General features: G+C 54.7%; 1 non-coding gene across 1 annotated transcript; it reads left to right on the top strand.

Moving 5' to 3' along the window:
- The first annotated feature begins 7,471 nt into the window (after window positions 1-7,471).
- Window positions 7,472-9,310, top strand: LOC145656890 (18S ribosomal RNA). The gene has a single exon (XR_014122480.1). It is a non-coding gene; the product is annotated as an 18S ribosomal RNA (ribosomal RNA).
- The last annotated feature ends 690 nt before the right edge of the window (window positions 9,311-10,000 follow it).

The following is a 10,000-nucleotide window of genomic DNA, read 5'->3' as shown; positions in this document are numbered from 1 at the left end:
GTAGTAGTAGTAGTAGTAGTAGTAGTAGTATGATTTAAAGGTACAAAGTGAATGAAGTGTGCCCAGGCCCAGAGCTACTTTGCTGGGCATGACTGTGTTTGACCTCTTGGCTCTGGAAGTCTATTTCTAGGCTTATATAAAGGGTCAAACTTCTTGAAGTGTGCCCAGGCCCAGAGCTACTTTGCTGGGCATGACTGTGTTTGACCTCTGGGGCCTGGAAGTCTGGTAGTAGTAGTATGATTTAAAGGCACAAAGTGATTGAAGTGTGCCCAGGCCCAGAGCTACTTTGCTGGGCATGATTCTGTGACCTCTTGGGTCTGGAAATGTGGTACTTTGAAGGATTAAAAGAGTGAAACGGTCTGAAGTGTGCGCAGGTGTAAAGCAACCTTGCTAGGCATGAAGGTGTGACCTCCAGGGCCTGGAAGTCTGGTGGTAGTAGTAGTATGATTTAAAGGCACAAAGTGATTGAAGTGTGCCCAGGCCCAGAGCTACTTTGCTGGGCATGACTGTGTTTGACCTCTTGGGCCTGGAAGTCTGGTGGTAGTAGTAGTATGATTTAAAGGCACAAAGTGATTGAAGTGTGCCCAGGCCCAGAGCTACTTTGCTGGGCATGACTGTGTTTGACCTCTTGGCTCTGGAAGTCTATTTCTAGGCTTATATAAAGGGTCAAACTTCTTGAAGTGTGCCCAGGCCCAGAGCTACTTTGCTGGGCATGACTGTGTTTGACCTCTGGGGCCTGGAAGTCTGGTAGTAGTAGTATGATTTAAAGGCACAAAGTGATTGAAGTGTGCCCAGGCCCAGAGCTACTTTGCTGGGCATGAATGTGTTTGAACTCTTGGGCCTGGAAGTCTATTTCTAGGCTTATATAAAGGGTCAAACTTCTTGAAGTGTGCCCAGGCCCAGAGCTACTTTGCTGGGCATGACTGTGTTTGACCTCTTGGGCCTGGAAGTCTGGTAGTAGTAGTAGTAGTAGTAGTAGTAGTAGTAGTAGTAGTAGTAGTATGATTTAAAGGTACAAAGTGAATGAAGTGTGCCCAGGCCCACAGCTACTTTGCTGGGCATGACTGTGTTTGACCTCTTGGGCCTGAAAGTCTATTTCTAGGCTTATATAAAGGGTCAAACTTCTTGAAGTGTGCCCAGGCCCAGAGCTACTTTGCTGGGCATGACTGTGTTTGACCTCTGGGGCCTGGAAGTCTGGTAGTAGTAGTATGATTTAAAGACACAAAGTGATTGAAGTGTGCCCAGGCCCAGAGCTACTTTGCTGGGCATGAATGTGTTTGAACTCTTGGGCCTGGAAGTCTGGTAGTAGTAGTATGATTTAAAGGTACAAAGTGAATGAAGTGTGCCCAGGCCCAGAGCTACTTTGCTGTGCATGACTGTGTTTGACCTCTTGGCTCTGGAAGTCTATTTCTAGGCTTATATAAAGGGTCAAACTTCTTGAAGTGTGCCCAGGCCCAGAGCTACTTTGCTGGGCATGACTGTGTTTGACCTCTGGGGCCTGGAAGTCTGGTAGTAGTAGTATGATTTAAAGGCACAAAGTGATTGAAGTGTGCCCAGGCCCAGAGCTACTTTGCTGGGCATGATTCTGTGACCTCTTGGGTCTGGAAATGTGGTACTTTGAAGGATTAAAAGAGTGAAACGGTCTGAAGTGTGCGCAGGTGTAAAGCAACCTTGCTAGGCATGAAGGTGTGACCTCCAGGGCCTGGAAGTCTGGTGGTAGTAGTAGTATGATTTAAAGGCACAAAGTGATTGAAGTGTGCCCAGGCCCAGAGCTACTTTGCTGGGCATGACTGTGTTTGACCTCTTGGGCCTGGAAGTCTGGTGGTAGTAGTAGTATGATTTAAAGGCACAAAGTGATTGAAGTGTGCCCAGGCCCAGAGCTACTTTGCTGGGCATGACTGTGTTTGACCTCTTGGCTCTGGAAGTCTATTTCTAGGCTTATATAAAGGGTCAAACTTCTTGAAGTGTGCCCAGGCCCAGAGCTACTTTGCTGGGCATGACTGTGTTTGACCTCTGGGGCCTGGAAGTCTGGTAGTAGTAGTATGATTTAAAGGCACAAAGTGATTGAAGTGTGCCCAGGCCCAGAGCTACTTTGCTGGGCATGAATGTGTTTGAACTCTTGGGCCTGGAAGTCTATTTCTAGGCTTATATAAAGGGTCAAACTTCTTGAAGTGTGCCCAGGCCCAGAGCTACTTTGCTGGGCATGACTGTGTTTGACCTCTTGGGCCTGGAAGTCTGGTAGTAGTAGTAGTAGTAGTAGTAGTAGTAGTAGTAGTAGTAGTAGTATGATTTAAAGGTACAAAGTGAATGAAGTGTGCCCAGGCCCACAGCTACTTTGCTGGGCATGACTGTGTTTGACCTCTTGGGCCTGAAAGTCTATTTCTAGGCTTATATAAAGGGTCAAACTTCTTGAAGTGTGCCCAGGCCCAGAGCTACTTTGCTGGGCATGACTGTGTTTGACCTCTGGGGCCTGGAAGTCTGGTAGTAGTAGTATGATTTAAAGACACAAAGTGATTGAAGTGTGCCCAGGCCCAGAGCTACTTTGCTGGGCATGAATGTGTTTGAACTCTTGGGCCTGGAAGTCTGGTAGTAGTAGTATGATTTAAAGGTACAAAGTGAATGAAGTGTGCCCAGGCCCAGAGCTACTTTGCTGTGCATGACTGTGTTTGACCTCTTGGCTCTGGAAGTCTATTTCTAGGCTTATATAAAGGGTCAAACTTCTTGAAGTGTGCCCAGGCCCAGAGCTACTTTGCTGGGCATGACTGTGTTTGACCTCTGGGGCCTGGAAGTCTGGTAGTAGTAGTATGATTTAAAGGCACAAAGTGATTGAAGTGTGCCCAGGCCCAGAGCTACTTTGCTGGGCATGATTCTGTGACCTCTTGGGTCTGGAAATGTGGTACTTTGAAGGATTAAAAGAGTGAAACGGTCTGAAGTGTGCGCAGGTGTAAAGCAACCTTGCTAGGCATGAAGGTGTGACCTCCAGGGCCTGGAAGTCTGGTGGTAGTAGTAGTATGATTTAAAGGCACAAAGTGATTGAAGTGTGCCCAGGCCCAGAGCTACTTTGCTGGGCATGACTGTGTTTGACCTCTTGGGCCTGGAAGTCTGGTGGTAGTAGTAGTATGATTTAAAGGCACAAAGTGATTGAAGTGTGCCCAGGCCCAGAGCTACTTTGCTGGGCATGAATGTGTTTGAACTCTTGGGCCTGGAAGTCTATTTCTAGGCTTATATAAAGGGTCAAACATCTTGAAGTGTGCCCAGGCCCAGAGCTACTTTGCTGTGCATGACTGTGGTTGACCTCTTGGCCCTGGAAGTCTGGTGGTAGTAGTAGTATGATTTAAAGGCACAAAGTGAATGAAGTGTGCCCAGGCCCAGAGCTACTTTGCTGGGCATGAATGTGTTTGAACTCTTGGGCCTGGAAGTCTGGTAGTAGTAGTAGTAGTAGTAGTAGTAGTAGTAGTATGATTTAAAGGCACAAAGTGCTTGAAGTGTGCCCAGGCCCAGAGCTACTTTGCTGTGCATGACTGTGTTTGACCTCTTGGCTCTGGAAGTCTATTTCTAGGCTTATATAAAGGGTCAAACTTCTTGAAGTGTGCCCAGGCCCAGAGCTACTTTGCTGTGTATGACTGTGTGACCTCTTGGCCCTGGAATTCTGGTGGTAGTAGTAGTATGATTTAAAGGCACAAAGTGAATGAAGTGTGCCCAGGCCCAGAGCTACTTTGCTGGGCATGACTGTGTTTGACCTCTTGGGCCTGGAAGTCTGGTAGTAGTAGTATGATTTAAAGGCACAAAGTGATTGAAGTGTGCCCAGGCCCAGAGCTACTTTGCTGGGCATGAATGTGTTTGAACTCTTGGGCCTGGAAGTCTATTTCTAGGCTTATATAAAGGGACAAACTTCTTGAAGTGTGCCCAGGCCCAGAGCTACTTTGCTGTGTATGACTGTGTGACCTCTTGGCCCTGGAATTCTGGTGGTAGTAGTAGTAGTAGTAGTATGATTTAAAGGTACAAAGTGAATGAAGTGTGCCCAGGCCCAGAGCCAGGCCTGGGCAGCAGGGGGCGCTCCTGGCCATGCCCAGCGAGTTTCGTGCGAATCGGACCTGGTCCGGAAGAGATACGAAGGGAAAACTCATTACTCGTCGGGGTGGCACATCCAGGCTCTCGACCCTCCCAAAGCGTCCGACCAGGGTGCACCCTGCCGGGCATGGTTAGCCGCCAGCCCCCTTCCTGGAGGTCTGGTTGGCACGGGGTTTTGATTTATCGGTTTCATATCTCTGGGCTCCTTGGGAGCAGAAAGTCGGTTGAGGGCCCTTTGGAAAGAGCCGGGGCTGCCGTTTAACGCTGTCCAAGCGGCAGGCGAAGCGCACCCACCGTTTTTACGCTATGATTTTTTAAAACCGCCGGGGCGGCAAACACAGGGCCGGTCGGGTTTGAAGACGAATATCTCTTCGGCCCTTGGGAGGAGAGAAGCAGCGCGGGTCACCTTTGAACGCGCTCGCTGCCAGGAACGTCTGGCGTAAAAGTTTCGTGGGAATCGGACGTTCCTAGGCTGAGAAGCGAGCGCCCGCCCTCGGGCGGTCGGGGGCCCCTTTCTCATTCCCCGTCTGGGCTAAAAATACGAGGTCGGACCCGATGGACTCGGGAGACTGGAGAGTACCAGGGAGACCCTGGAAGCAGGCGACCCGACCCACGCTTCGCTGTCTCCTCGGCCCTCGGGAGTAGAAGCGCGGGGACGGTGGCGTGGGCAGCAGGGGGCGCTCCTGGCCATGCCCAGCGAGTTTCGTGCGAATCGGACCTGGTCCGGAAGAGATACGAAGGGAAAACTCATTACTCGTCGGGGTGGCACATCCAGGCTCTCGACCCTCCCAAAGCGTCCGACCAGGGTGCACCCTGCCGGGCATGGTTAGCCGCCAGCCCCCTTCCTGGAGGTCTGGTTGGCACGGGGTTTTGATTTTTCGGTTTCATATCTCTGGGCTCCTTGGGAGCAGAAAGTCGGTTGAGGGCCCTTTGGAAAGAGCCGGGGCTGCCGTTTAACGCTGTCCAAGCGGCAGGCGAAGCGCACCCACCGTTTTTACGCTATGATTTTTTAAAACCGCCGGGGCGGCAAACACAGGGCCGGTCGGGTTTGAAGACGAATATCTCTTCGGCCCTTGGGAGGAGAGAAGCAGCGCGGGTCACCTTTGAACGCGCTCGCTGCCAGGAACGTCTGGCGTAAAAGTTTCGTGGGAATCGGACGTTCCTAGGCTGAGAAGCGAGCGCCCGCCCTCGGGCGGTCGGGGGCCCCTTTCTCATTCCCCGTCTGGGCTAAAAATACGAGGTCGGACCCGATGGACTCGGGAGACTGGAGAGTACCAGGGAGACCCTGGAAGCAGGCGACCCGACCCACGCTTCGCTGTCTCCTCGGCCCTCGGGAGTAGAAGCGCGGGGACGGTGGCGTGGGCAGCAGGGGGCGCTCCTGGCCATGCCCAGCGAGTTTCGTGCGAATCGGACCTGGTCCGGAAGAGATACGAAGGGAAAACTCATTACTCGTCGGGGTGGCACATCCAGGCTCTCGACCCTCCCAAAGTGTCCGACCAGGGTGCACCCTGCCGGGCTAAGAGAACAGCCAGGTGAACCCTGGAGGTTCCGAACTCCAGACCCCTGGACCCGACGGCTCAGTCCGCCTCAGGTGCACTACAGAGGTCCTCGGGCTGTCCCTGAGTGCATTAAAACGGAAATCAGAATTACTCCCCCGGGTGGCACTTCCAGGCTCTCGACCCTCCCAAAGTGTCCGACCAGGGTGCACCCTGCTGGGCATGGTTAGCCGCCAGCCCCCTTCCTGGAGGTCTGGTTGGCACGGGGTTTTGCAAATAGGTCCCGTCGGGTATATGGGAGAGCAAAGAGAATCAATGGGGTCCAAGCACTAAATTCATCCAGTGGCGTTCTCTGGAAGCCCAAGGGGAGTCCGAGGGGTGTTCGGCCGGCAAGGGGAGCTCTCCCTCGGACACATGATCAAACGCCTGTCCCCTACCGGAAAGTGGTGTGCTCTGGATGCCCCCCCCCCCCCCCATCCCCCGAGGGGGGTGCTTATCCCGCGAGGGGAGCCCTCCTCGGGTTAAGTGAACCATCATGCCGATTCCCCTATGGAAGTGGGCACATCCAGGCACACAGTCTGCTTTGCTCTCCCCGACCCGAGTGCGTCTGTTGGGCTGAGTGTACGCCCAGGCAACTGGATCCAATGGCTCAGTCCGCCGCAGCGTGCTTCGACGATGGGTCGTACAGCCATGCCACCAGGGTGGGCGTGTTTGTAAATGTACCAGTGGATTCTCGTCGGCCTGCCACATCCATGGTATCGACCCACCAGGCCTGTCCGACCAGGGGTTGACCCTGGACGGGCACGGTCTGTGGTTTGGCCCTTGTCCTAGATGAAATCGGGCACGGGGTTTTCTGGCCAGGTACCATCGGGTTACTGGGAGAGCGGCTTCGGTCTCCAGGTGAGACCAATGGTGAAGCAGCACGAGGCAATGGAGAGCATGCAAAGCGATGGGGAAGCCATGCACGGCAATGGCCACGAAAAAAAAAAAAAAATCACCACGGAAGGAACGTGAAGAACAAGGAGGAGTGTAGTGACACTGCCCAAAGCTGCCCGGTGTTGCAGGGGTCTATTGGTGTGTTGCTTCCTTGTTTGGTAGAGTGGAGTACCAGACCCGCCAGGGGTAGGCAAACCATTCCCCCTACGGTAAGTGAGGAGCCAGCCATTTGACGAGCGGGTGTCCACGTGTACGGGTGCGAGCGCTATCCCCCCACACGGGGTTAGGCCACGGCCTTAGGTGGACGTCTGCCGACCAGCCCCGGCTGATCCAGAACTTCTGATGTGGAGAGCGGTTTTGACAGATCCTCCCTGGTTCTAGCGGGTCAAGCCTCTGATGGGGGGTGGGGGTTATTTGTAACCCATCCCAGAACTCTCTGGGGGAGACTCAGACGGCCAGTCTGTCTACTCAGTTGTCCTATACTGGTGTCTGTGGTTTGGGAGGAAGGGAGTGCCCTGCTTTGTTGGCCTCCTCTTCAAACCTACCTGGGCCCACGAATCACTCTTCTTGGTTACATCACGAAACGTAGGTTGAGCGAGGCTAGGGGGGAGGGAATTCGACGAGGTCTTTCCCTTGTCCCCCCACCAGCGGCCCACGAAAATCAAAACGGCGTGAAGAGAGGGAACGCCGAAAGCACCTGGAGTCGGCCGTCCGCACCTCCGGAGGAGGTGGACGGGGTACGGTGCGGGCATGACCGGATGGGACAGCTTTGCATCAAGGTGAGAGGTCGGCGTCCGAAGGCCAGAGGGCGGTGCGCGAGCACGTTTACACTGGCCGCGGAAGCTGTCCTGGGTAGCCCTGTATGGCGTCTGGACCTGACGGCGCACGCACTTACAACCCGCTGCTTCCTAGCCCCCGGAAGGGGAGGCGGATGTCACTCGTGGTTCATCCCAGACCACGGTGCAAACTACCTGGTTGATCCTGCCAGTAACATATGCTTGTCTCAAAGATTAAGCCATGCAGGTCTAAGTGCACACGGCCGGTACAGTGAAACTGCGAATGGCTCATTAAATCAGTTATGGTTCCTTTGATCGCTCCACACGTTACTCGGATAACTGTGGTAATTCTAGAGCTAATACATGCAAACGAGCGCTGACCCTTCGGGGGATGCGTGCATTTATCAGACCCAAAACCCATCCGGGGGGCTCGGGCCCCCCGGCCGCTTTGGTGACTCTAGATAACCTCGGGCCGATCGCGCGCCCTCCGCGGCGGCGACGTCTCATTCGAATGTCTGCCCTATCAACTTTCGATGGTACCATAGTCGGCTACCATGGTGACCACGGGTAACGGGGAATCAGGGTTCGATTCCGGAGAGGGAGCCTGAGAAACGGCTACCACATCCAAGGAAGGCAGCAGGCGCGCAAATTACCCATTCCCGACACGGGGAGGTAGTGACGAAAAATAACGATACAGGTCTCTTTCGAGGCCCTGTAATCGGAATGAGCGTATCCTAAACCCATGGGTGAGGACCCATTGGAGGGCAAGTCTGGTGCCAGCAGCCGCGGTAATTCCAGCTCCAATAGCGTATATTAAAGTTGCTGCAGTTAAAAAGCTCGTAGTTGGATGTCGGGAGTGGGCTGGCGGTCCGCCGCGAGGCGTGCCACCGCCTGTCTCAGACCCTGTCTCCCGGTGCCCCCCGGATGCCCTTGGCTGGGTGTCCGGACGGGGCTCGGAGCGTTTACTTTGAAAAAATTAGAGTGTTCAAAGCGGGCCCGCTTCTCGCCTGAATACCTGAGCTAGGAATAATGGAATAGGACTCCGGTTCTATTTTGTGGGTTTCCTGAACCAGGGCCATGATTAAGAGGGACGGCCGGGGGCATTCGTATTGCGCCGCTAGAGGTGAAATTCTTGGACCGGCGCAAGACGGACGAAAGCGAAAGCATTTGCCAAGAATGTTTTCATTAATCAAGAACGAAAGTCGGAGGTTCGAAGACGATCAGATACCGTCGTAGTTCCGACCGTAAACTATGCCGACCCGCGATCCGGCGGCGTTATTCCCATGACCCGCCGGGCAGCGTGAGGGAAACCACGAGTCTGTGGGTTCCGGGGGGAGTATGGTTGCAAAGCTGAAACTTAAAGGAATTGACGGAAGGGCACCACCAGGAGTGGAGCCTGCGGCTTAATTTGACTCAACACGGGAAACCTCACCCGGCCCGGACACGGAAAGGATTGACAGATTGATAGCTCTTTCTCGATTCTGTGGGTGGTGGTGCATGGCCGTTCTTAGTTGGTGGAGCGATTTGTCTGGTTAATTCCGATAACGAACGAGACTCCGGCATGCTAAATAGTTACGCGGCCCTCCGCGGTCGGCGTCAAACTTCTTAGAGGGACAAGTGGCGTTCAGCCACGCGAGATGGAGCAATAACAGGTCTGTGATGCCCTTAGATGTCCGGGGCTGCACGCGCGCCACAATGGTTGGATCAGCGTGTGCCTACCCTACACCGAGAGGTGCGGGTAATCCGCTGAACCCCATTCGTGATGGGGACTGGGGATTGCAATTATTCCCCATGAACGAGGAATTCCCAGTAAGCGCGGGTCATAAGCTCGCGTTGATTAAGTCCCTGCCCTTTGTACACACCGCCCGTCGCTACTACCGATCGGATGGTTTAGTGAGGTCCTCGGATCGGCCCCGCCGGGGCTCCTCGCGGGCCTTGGCGGAGCGCCGAGAAGTCGATCAAACTTGACTATCTAGAGGAAGTAAAAGTCGTAACAAGGTTTTCGTAGGTGAACCTGCGAAAGGATCATTAACGGGTAACGCTGTCCGGCGTGCCTCCTCTCCCGACCCCCTCGACTTCGCCGTCCCCCCGCGTCGGGGCCCAGGGTCGAAAGGGTCTTCGGGGTTGCTGTTACACGTGGTCGCTTGCAGGTCAGGCTGGACAGAAGGCATAAAGGAGGAGCCTAGTCCCTCCCACCCCTTCCTCGTCCTCCGCCTCTTCCTCCGCGTCGTCCTTCAGCACCCCCCCCCCGCAGGCCCCGGTATTCTCTGGGTTCCAGCGCGAGAGACGCGTCGTTCAAAAAACTCGGCGTCCCCGCTCGTCGGGCGAAGGCCGGTTTCCCCTCACCTTGCCGGCAGGAGAAGCGCCTGCGAGTCGAGCGGGTCGTACGGGTCCGTCCCGCGCCCTCCCTCTCGCTCGCACGGCCGCTGCCTCCGTCCACCGCGAGGGGTTTTCCTATTTTGTTGTCCTTGTCATTCATCCCCGTCCCCTTGCTCGCTGACGAGCGGACTTTCCGGGGGGGGTTGCGAGCGCTGCTCCTCGTGGGGCAGGCCATGGCCCTTCCTGTGTTCGTCCGCCCACCGGCGTCCTGGGGCGTGGTGGTGGTGGGTGGCGCAGCCGGTTCCCCTGCTTCTCTCTCTCAGAAAGGAGTCTCAGGGGGACCCCCGGCAGGTACCTAGGGCTTGGCCCACGCTACGTGAGTTCCACCCCTTTCGAGGGGTC

This window comes from Electrophorus electricus, unplaced genomic scaffold (assembly GCF_041902795.1).
Source record: "Electrophorus electricus isolate QZ-2024a unplaced genomic scaffold, ASM4190279v1 Scaffold95, whole genome shotgun sequence".
NCBI classification, from domain to species: domain Eukaryota; kingdom Metazoa; phylum Chordata; class Actinopteri; order Gymnotiformes; family Gymnotidae; genus Electrophorus; species Electrophorus electricus.
The sequence above is the reverse complement of the archived record's forward strand: the minus strand, read 5'-3'. Positions and strand labels throughout refer to the sequence as shown.